This window comes from Protomyctophum bolini (assembly GCF_963924005.1).
Source record: "Protomyctophum bolini genome assembly, chromosome: 3".
In the NCBI taxonomy this organism is placed as follows: Eukaryota; Metazoa; Chordata; class Actinopteri; order Myctophiformes; family Myctophidae; genus Protomyctophum; species Protomyctophum bolini.
In genome coordinates, this window is record NC_137864.1 from 15,213,371 (window position 1) to 15,223,370 (window position 10,000).

Genomic DNA, 10,000 nt, shown 5'->3' on the forward strand with positions numbered 1-10,000 from the left:
GCAGGCACGTAGCGTGGATTACATTATTGACTGGTCAAATTAGAATCACGAGGGGGGGGGGGGGTGTCAGTGCAACTCCGGCCCGTAGGTGTGAACGGTTTTGCCGAATTGCTAATGGGGCACCATTTAAAACAAAGGCAGTGTTTGCTGTGGTTCGCTATATTATGCTAACAGAAATCTGCATGCACAGGGTGTGAACTTAAGGGCTGCCAATGTAGGCTATCTCTTGTTGTTTTTCGCTTCCTTCTCTGTCTTCGAAGTTAGACTGGGCCAGCTCTGACTGGGCCACGGCCCAAGTCAGAGTCAAGTCCTACGCCGGTGATAGGAGGGCTGTGGGCAGAAACCCATCCACTCCAGTGCAACATGAGTTTTTTCTTTTTTTATAGTTAGATTTGTATTATCGTGAGAACAATGGCTTCCATTTTCGCCTTGCAACTTTTCAGGAATAGAAAGCCTGCAGTTTCCATCAGCTTCGATTCCCCATCGATGATGTCACTGGTGGGCAGGTTTCTGAACTGCCCACAGCCTTCCTATGTGTGGGCTGTATTTTGCGTGTCTTAAGTACCAGGTCTTATTACCTAACTTGAGTAAACTAAAGACCTGGAGGCGTGATCAATGCTCTTTGGCCACTCAGAATAGCCAAATGGCATTGACCACGCCTCCAGGTCTTTAGTTTACTCAAGTTAGGTAATAAGACCTGGTACTTAAGACACGCAAAATACAGCCCACAGACTGAGTAGGAAAAAAATGGTGCCATTTTATCATGATCATTAATGAGGACCAATTATATGAAGATAGGTTTAAAAGTGGTGAAGTGGTCCTTTAAAAGCCAATAATGCTGCTGCTCTGACAAAACTCTGCAGCACAACTGATTTTCCAAATTTCGAATGTGATGAATCCATTCTCAAATCTTCTATTAAGGGCTACTGGGCTAGGTGTGCTGTCATGCTCATTTCAGCATGGCTGGATAGCCTGGTCAGAAGAACTACCTGTAGTAGGCTAATATAAATATTTCATTCAACTTTTGTATTTTTGAGCCGTGCCTCCACTCCATTAGGCAGCTATGTGTGTCCCTATGTCTGTCCCTATATGTATGCATGTCTCTGTGTCCGAGCACGGAAGCTGCGACACGGTAACTGTCATTTCTCGAGCGTTTCGGACACGGGAAGGTTCGCCGGAACATGAGGGCCGGCCCCTGGGCGTGTTCCTGGAGGTGTGGATGTTCCGGGGACCCCCAAACGGTAACTGCCATTTCTCAATGATTTTTCCCAAAAATAATCAAAGTACATACAGCACAGTACACTACAATACAGTATACAGAGCACAGTACAGAACAGTAAAATATAACAATAAATGTATAGTTGCAACACTCAGTTCACACAGGTGTGATTTTTTTAGCTCAAGCATAGACAGTATAAAGGCTATAGATGGCTCAAGGCGGAGTCTCCGACATAGTTCACCTGGCGGCCATCTTGCTGAGGTGCTACCAGTGCGTATATCTAGTTTGCGTCCGAGCATAGCCATGTTAACCCCCCGCCTGCCTCTGATTGGCCTACCGACAAACTGCCCATCTTGACCTCCCTATGGTCTTGACTGTCCTACACTATGCTGGATAGTCTGATGCGAGGTTACTCCAAATAATACAAGTACGGTATTCTGATACAAGAGAACTGTAAGTTTTATTTTTGTAGAAGAGGCAAACTAATGTTGTTTATGTCGTTTGCTTTGATGGAATAATTGATTGAACATGTATGTTAGATGTTTGTTTTGTCTGTCACTGAGCAAATCGGCATATGAATGTTATGTTATGATATCGCGATGATGTAAGATGATAAGGGTTGGTAAAGCGCCACTCACTTAACACAGGTGTGATTTTATATATCTATGGGCTCAAGTACCACCAGTGGTACTAGCATCAGTGTTTGGGAACCTCTGTTTTAACCCCTTGAACAATACCAAGTATAGCTTGAGAGTTGAGGGAGTATATAATAACACTTTCTGACATGCATGGGCAACTGACAAATGTTATACTGCAGGGACAACCAACTCTTCAAGTTGAAATAAATTAAACATTTAGTCAATATCACCATGGTGTTGTTTTTGGTCTTGATATTTGCATGATAATAACCATGTTCTATAGGTCCTTGTATTGTCATATAGCCAAGCATAAATAATAGCTGAGAAGTAATATATTGTGCTTTTATTTAGGGCTGCCAGCCCCTCCTATATACAGCTTTTGTCCCCACACGTCTCATATTTGCCATTGACAATGAAAGGAGAAATTAGGTTATATCATATAAATATGACGTAAATTTGTGGCAACGCAAACATTAAATGCCATTGACAATGAAGGGGAACTTTACGTCATATGTAGACGAGCAAATCGGCTAATCAATCATATAAATTCAGTTCATGAGATGATGTATAATGTATAATGATAAGAGCACCTCTCACTTCACACGGGTGTGATTTATTTATTTTTAATCAATGAGCGTAATGCATTTCAGACAGATGTTTTAACCATTAATTATACAGGCTCTTCTCAGCACTGCTCACATCCACGAGTGAAACCACAATCTTCTGCTATTGGTCATTAAAAACAGAACAATTTCACTAGAGCAGTTAGAGGATTTGTGCCTTGCAGTGACTCCTCCATCCACTGACAGTTAACATCCTCATTCTAATTCAAACATCTGTTAAATGGAATTATTAACCGAGAAATATTTACATCAAATAACATAGTTAGTGATAATAGAGCACCAAAGTCTGATGTTACTTTCAGTAGAGGGCGCCAATACACAGGTTCATGTATTTTTTTATTTGCATTAAAATCTCCATAGGGCGATTTTAGGTTGCTTCATATAAGAACTGTGTTTGAAAAATAAGAGTGGCTGTGCGTCGTTAATGATGTCCATTCATATTTGATAAAGCCAGTTTCTGGAGAAAATGGAATTAATGTGGCCGCAAAAGCCTTGAAACTACATATTAAAGCAATGTCGCTGCTAATATACGTCACGCCCAGCTGTCAACACATTGCGTTCCTGAGATTCCTTGTTGACGTAAGCTCAGCTGGCAGTGACTCAACTCGTACTAACCACGAAACATTAAATATCAATACAATAAAAATAAACGTAATTAACATTCAGTTTCTGTTGTGCAACGGGCAGCTGCAGCCTACCCGGAAATGTAGTCTCTGGGTTGTTTAACTCGTTTCTAAAGCTTATTTTGTTACTCTTTGGGTATATTTGTACATTTCCACCTTCAGTCGATGCTTCATATCCATATGAGTGAAAAGGCCGGGGTGATCGGTTTATTTTTCAAACACAGTTCTTATATGAAGAGATCTAAAATCCCCCTATGGTGATTTCAATGCAAATAAAAAGTACAGGAACCTGTGGACTGACCTCTCTACTGACAGTGACGTCAGGACTTCGGTGCTCTATAGGTTTTCATTGATGCAGTATTCATTGCACATACCACATTGCACACATTGTCCTATAACTAACTGAAATATACTGTACAATAAATTAATATATAAATTATCACCCAAGCATTAATTGTTGATTGGGGGCAGTGGCTCAGGTGGCCGGCCAGATGGGAGCCGTGAGGTTCCCAGTTCGATCCCGGGCTCTCCCAGTGTTAAGCGTTATTCATAGTCTGGATTTTTGGTGGTGAGTTGACCACCGAACTACAACATGACGTCACTGAGCCGCCGTGAAGAGCAAACCACCGCCACCGCTCCAGCCCTTCTCTCTGTTTTTACTCACCACCGCTCAACGTTATTACAGCTCCGGTGGTCACCTCACCACCGGAGCGGTGGTCACCTCACCACCGAAAATCAAGACTATGAATGAGCCTTCAGTGTCGAAGTGGCACACCCATAGCCATTATTCACCAAGACAATGAGAAAATAGCATTTGATTAACACTTCAACTGAATAAATTGATGAAGAATACTGTTAACTGCACTGGAACATAAAACTGTAGTCCTGATGGTTGCGACCGAAGGAATCGAGCATTTCCTGTCAGTTCGTGTGTCGGGCACCATGTATGGTGCCCAGGTCTCGTGACATCATGTGACATCATCAAGGATGGAGATGTGGAGACCCTGATATCATAGTAAATGCGACCTGCTGTCGCAGTTAAGCCCATATATGGAGATCCCTGATGTCATCACTATAGAGCGTCGCAGTCCCGCCCCCTTTCAGAACGACGAGTGGCCCAGGAAATGATTCTCCATTCATTTTCTCCATAGGCTTTTCAAAAAGTACACTCAAGACATGCTCCTTATATGAACAATACAGAATTCATTCCATGTTGATCTGACCCCCCATGCCAAAGCGCTCCATCAAGAGCTTGTTCACTCATGGTAATAGATAGTGTGTGCATGGTAGTAGAGATGCACCGAATGGGAGAACGCAATAATAATGTGACAGTCATGGCTAAATTCTACATTTAATTTGTGTACTCATCTCATTCAGTAGTGAAAACAGACTCTTCGAAAAGGGACATTGTTACGACCCCCTGTCTAGGGTAAGGGGAGGTGACATAATAATGAGGAGACAGCTTTCACAAAAGAAGATTACCGTATAGTTTATTACTCTCCTTTTTTATCTTTTGACAGAGACAAAAACGTGTCAATTCTCTGTTGGTTCAAATAAATAAAGGCTTCAGGGTGTCTGTTACATTGAAGAAAAACTTACTATCTAAGAAAAGAAAATTACCCCTAACTAAAGTCCCTAACAAAGTGGAAACAAAAATACAGTTACTAACCTCACTACACTAACTAACAAAATACAGTAAATGGGATTCAAACAAAATAACTATCAAACACCTCTACGGGTTGGTAAAGTAGGGTTTCACATTACATGGGAAATACGAAAGTACAATAAATAACTGACGATCAAAAATAAGAGCAAATACTAAAGGTTACTTAAGAACTCATAACTGACATGAAACTGGGATAACAAAATAGAACTTACTCAAAGAAACTGAAGACAGACTAACTAAGAAACAGAATAGCACATCAAACAAAAGAAAAAGGCAACATGGGTGGAGGACAAGAGGGATGGCGTCTCCGCTGCAGAATTAGCTGTCGTCCTCACAGCAGTCAGGACAGACTGAGCACATTTATAGACAGCAGGGCCATTACCCAGCTGCTGGGAACCAATGAGGAATAAGGGGCAGGTCCAGGTAGGACCTGTCATGATTGCAGCCACCCGCTTTCAATTGACCAGTCAAGTCATCAGCACCACACCCATTCTCTACATTCTCCATTCACCTCCATTCATGACCTTAGAGAACACAAAAGGGAAACAATATAACACAGGCCACCAACATTTCCCACTCATCACAATTATTCCCAAATTAACTAAACACAATAATAACAATACTAATCACAAGGACAGCGGTCCGTAACAGACATATTTATTGATTGATTGAATATTTTATTAAAAGGCTTTGGGCCAAGCACTATAGGGCCTAGTTTTGTTTCCATTGATGTCCTCTGTATAATATCGGAATCGGTCAGGTATCGGCAGATATGACCCTGCAAATAATCGGATATCGGTCAATTTCATAATCGTACACCCCTACTATTCGGTTTCAACCGAACTGAATACTGAATATGCATTTTTGCCACTATTCGGCCTAATAGTTTCAGGGGCCAAATATTCGGTGCATCCCTAAACTTTAGCTTACATTGATTGATTTGTCACCATGGACCAGTGGTTTTTTTCACTCTGCTACAAGTAGAAGTATTGTACTTTTGACTGTACATTTCTACAGCACATTTACTGTGCATTTCTAGGGAGGGACTGTTTGGACCCACACACATTAACCACTTAAAGGAGTCATTCACCCAAAAAAATAATTATTTTCTATCAATTACAGCGACATTTACGACAGCACGGCACATTTACTATGTCACGATGATATCACGTGATGTCATGAGACCTGGGACCATATATGGGGGCTTTCCCCATGTATGCGGATTTTGAGTGATACACTGACGGGAAATTCACGATTCCATAGTTCCAACTGCGACATTCGGTCGCAACTACATTTCTCAGTGAAATCTGAAATCTGTTTATGGAATTTTAGTATGTTTGTGCTCGGGTGGTGCAGTGGTAAAGTGCCTGAGGGCGGGTGATATTTGTATTTGCATGTACTCCTATTTGCTCAGACGGCACCATCGGTATTCAGTAGGCCTATAGGGAGTGTTGGGCGGGAGGAGTACTGTAGGACGTAGTCCCTAGTCTACATTCTCCCGGAAGGGGCTTCTCATTGGCAGGTGAGCCATAAGATACAACAGCAGGAACACACACCTGAGCCACTGCCGGGGTTGAGTGGTTTTGGGTAGAGTGGCCAGTAGAGCGGCCGGATGGGTTCCCAGTTCGATCCCAGGCTCCCCCACAGTTAGTGTCAAAGTGTCGTTGAGCCCCTAATTGCTCACGAATGTGCAGGTGCCTTGCATGGTCTCCTCCGCCATCAGTTTATACCATTTACACACACAAATATGTGCAGTGAGGAATGAATTGGTATAACAACTAAAGATATATGGGGTAAATTAGTATTATTTACTCTTGTATAATTGGTTGATCAGTAACAGCTGTGTTGTCAGTTTCAGTGCCAAGTTTGCTGTTGGCGTGCCACTGCATCTCTCTATAGCACAATAGATATATCCATATATCCATGACCATGACCATGACACTGTCATACACATGTCATTATGTCAGTGTCATGTGGAGAAGACAGCTGATTTAGAAGCTCGTACATGATGTATTTTGAGCTTGCAGATCTGCCCCCATTCCAGTCACCTATAGGGCCAGTCAGTGTCATCATTTGTGTTATTCAGTGTTGCAAGTAACTTTTTAACATTTATACTACATACTCTCAATTGACTCAATTATTTTCACGCTATGTACTATACATACACCTACACTCGTAACATATTCTCCAATTACTCTGATATTAGTTAACTCACATAACATCATTTTCCATTTGCATCTTTGGAAATGCATTCAAATGAATATAAATGTATCCCGTGTGTACAACATTGTTTTGTTACACGTAGAATGTGTTGAATACTAGTCGGGTCGCCTACCAAAGAAGGCACAAGCCGCACAACCATCGCATTGCAATGACTTCATCGGACTGTCATTGTTATCAGTATCACAGAGACATGAAATCCAGGCGTTTCAGTTTTCACCCAGAGCAACCAGTGTGTTATTATGCTCCTGTACATACAGTACCATATAGATGTATGGTACATAAGCATATAAGCTTCACTGTTTTATTGCTTCAATATTTCAAGCAAAAACAGCCATCTTCATCAGAATTTCTTGCAGGTGTACACACATTCATATCTTATATGGGGTGTAACAATAATTGTTTATAGCGATACGATACGTATCATGATACATCGTTGACAATACGATATATAGACAATAGTGGTTGATTCATGGCGATATGATGATTCAATGATTTAAAATGATAACTATTTAGCAAAGACATGAAATCTGTGTGAAACAGGTGGATAAAGCAGGTCTTTTTAAGGGAAACATTTATTATTATGGATATAAAGTAAACACAGTGATTCTCTATAAATACATGGACATTATATTTGAACACATGGACAAACCCACACCTTGACATGAACACATACAGAGAATACACACATTTATCGATAGACCAATAAGTGTAGCACTTGGAAAAGTAATTCAATTCTATGCCCAGCTTTCCGGGTGAAAAGTGAAGACGCCAAAAGTGATTGGCCGAAATGACATTTGTGACAATTATTTGATTGGTTGAGCACAGAATGTGACGTATGATGTTGATAAGAGCGCCCCTCACTTCACACAGGGGTGCAGTACTTAGTTCAGGCTAGTCATTGGTCCGACAACCTCAAACCCTAGCCTAACCATAACCGCAAGCACGGGAGCAGCGCATGTTCCAGCGGTTCCCGCATGTCGGACTAATGCTCCGTCGGAATTACGTGCGGATCCCCCACAGCACCTCAAAGGCCCTAAAAACAAGGCTCCAGACATCCCAAAACAAAAAACCTAACTCCCAGAACCTACCTCACCCCCACTCATTTTGATAGGTTGGAATGGCTTGGGGTTTGACGACAGAGTACAGCAACTTGCAATGAGCCTGGTCTACACGATTTGCTACACCTCTAAGATACCCATGTAGCTGTCAAAATATGGTACTTAATGTCAACAAAGTCCATGATCACAACACCAGAGGGAGTTCCACAAACCATATTCAACCCAGATTTGGCTCCAACAATGGGTTAATTTATCTGCTATGCCACTAACGCCCTACCAACAGACGTTAAGAAATGGGAATCCCTAGACTCCTTCAAAACCGCTCTCAAAGAGCACTTATGGGCGGCTGCAATTCGAAACTTGCTCCTGTAAAAAAGTAAAAAAAGCAAATGTTCATATGTAAAATGTAAGAGATGATCAAAAGAGCACAATACAATTATGTTAATGTAAGAACAATGGCCTCTATTCCAGCATGCTAACTTGCCAGGAAGAGAAAGGCTGTAGTTCCTAATAGCTTGGAATCCCCATCAGTGGTACGTGTAATTGGTAGGCAGGTATCAATGAGACGCAGACGGAAATTGTGCAATATTATAATGTGAAGACAAAAAGAAAATATATTCTCAAATATTAGGAAATTAATGTGTTGAACAAATTAGATAAGTCAATTTTACATTCCTGAATTCTGAATCCTGACATTTCTGGAGTTTAATGTTTATCCCCCAATATATTTTATGATACTTTAGGGCAGGCGACATAAACATTACATTCATATGAATAAAGTTGTTTTGATAGGTGTTTGATAGTTGCTGTGACTGAAATGTAGGCAAAAGCTATAGCAATATGGTCTCAATAGAATGAGTTGGCCATTGCAGTTTTCAATAGCAGCTGCACAGTATACAGTTGTGACTGACATGCGTCTGGCGCTTTTCCAGTGTGGTACCAGCTCAGCTGGTATCCGGAGAACTCGCCAGTTTACCAACTCGCCGCAGGGAAAATTCTTCATCAATGTCTTCATCGTTATGCTAACATGCTGTCTTCATCAGTGTAAAAACCCACAGATATTATAGTTAATTTCCAAAGTGATCAAATTATTTTGTGCAATTAAATGGTCAACTATTCAACGATAAAAGGTTGAGTATGTGAATACCAATGTTAGTAGGCCTACCAATTCAGGATATTGTTTACTAATTAATTACATTGTTTCGGTACTTTGGTGTTTAAACTTTAGCATTCCCACTTCATCTAGTGTAAACTCTAAACAACTATCCTCTCTCAATTCAATGCAATTTAAATGAAGGTGAAGTAAAACTAACATGCACTAAACCACGGCGAGTCTGTAAACTGGCGAGTTCTCCGGTACAAGCTCAGCTGGAGTTGACTCTTTATTGTTGAGCGGTGCTAAACATTCCAACATCTGACTTTGTGTGTCTGTTTACCTCGGTATAGCAGCAGAGTTACTGTGGTTACCGCCGGTGACGTAATTTATGTGGGGGCTGGGGGGCTCGAGCCCCCGTGAAAAAAAGTGTAAGTCCTCTTTTGTCCTAACTGTCCGGGGGTGGTGGTGGGGGGCGTTGAGAAACACCTTCCTCATGCAATGAATGGTACGTGAATATGTGACCGCCACAATTACGCTACAATAGACATTAATTAATATTTACTTGATTGACTGTTGATCATGATCCATTACTACTATTAGGGTGCTGAAATGTTGAAACAAGTCATGAGTGAATCATTTGTTCGTTGTGAACTGAAATATCCTGTGGGTCTATACATCATCATCATACATCATCATGCACTGCTCACGTCACATGGGTGGGATTTTTTCACTACAGATAGGATCCCCTCCATAAACTGGCCATAATAGCAATGTATAACCAACCCTCTGCATTTAGGAGTACTAAATTATGCTAAAACTAAAGCTAACTAGAACTGCACTCTGCCGAGTGCATA